The sequence below is a fragment of the Octopus bimaculoides genome, chromosome 3 (assembly GCF_001194135.2).
Source record: "Octopus bimaculoides isolate UCB-OBI-ISO-001 chromosome 3, ASM119413v2, whole genome shotgun sequence".
In the NCBI taxonomy this organism is placed as follows: Eukaryota; Metazoa; Mollusca; class Cephalopoda; order Octopoda; family Octopodidae; genus Octopus; species Octopus bimaculoides.
In genome coordinates this window covers 32,578,059-32,578,458 of record NC_068983.1, presented here as the reverse complement: position 1 = coordinate 32,578,458, position 400 = coordinate 32,578,059, and the positions used below count along the sequence as shown (strand labels likewise).

At 48.5% G+C, this 400-nt stretch overlaps 1 protein-coding gene across 1 annotated transcript in view; it reads left to right on the top strand.

Moving 5' to 3' along the window:
• The window catches only part of LOC106880211 (uncharacterized), a 127,962-nt gene that overhangs the window by 1,324 nt on the left and 126,238 nt on the right, over positions 1–400 (top strand). The gene's annotated exons all lie outside the window — the stretch shown is intronic.

Here is a 400-nt window from a genome sequence, read left to right as displayed (position 1 = left end):
GAACCGCTAAGTTACGGGGACGTAAACACATCAACGCTGGTTGTCAATGGTGGTGGAGGACAAGCACACGCACACGTGCACACACATGCACACGCATGCACGCACACACGCACACACACACACGCACGCACACACACACACGCACGCACACACACACACACATACATTCTTTTATTCTTTTGATCTTTTACTTGTTTCAGTCATTTGACTGCGGATACGACGGGCTTCTATCAGTTTCCATCTACCAGATCCACTCACGTGGTTTTGGTCAGCCCGAGGCTATAGTAGAAGACACTTGCCCTAAGTGCCACGAAGTGGAACTAAACCCAGAACCATGTGGTTAGGAAGCTAACTTCTTTATTTCATTAAAATTCGCCATTGGAGGCGTTACAGAGAGGGG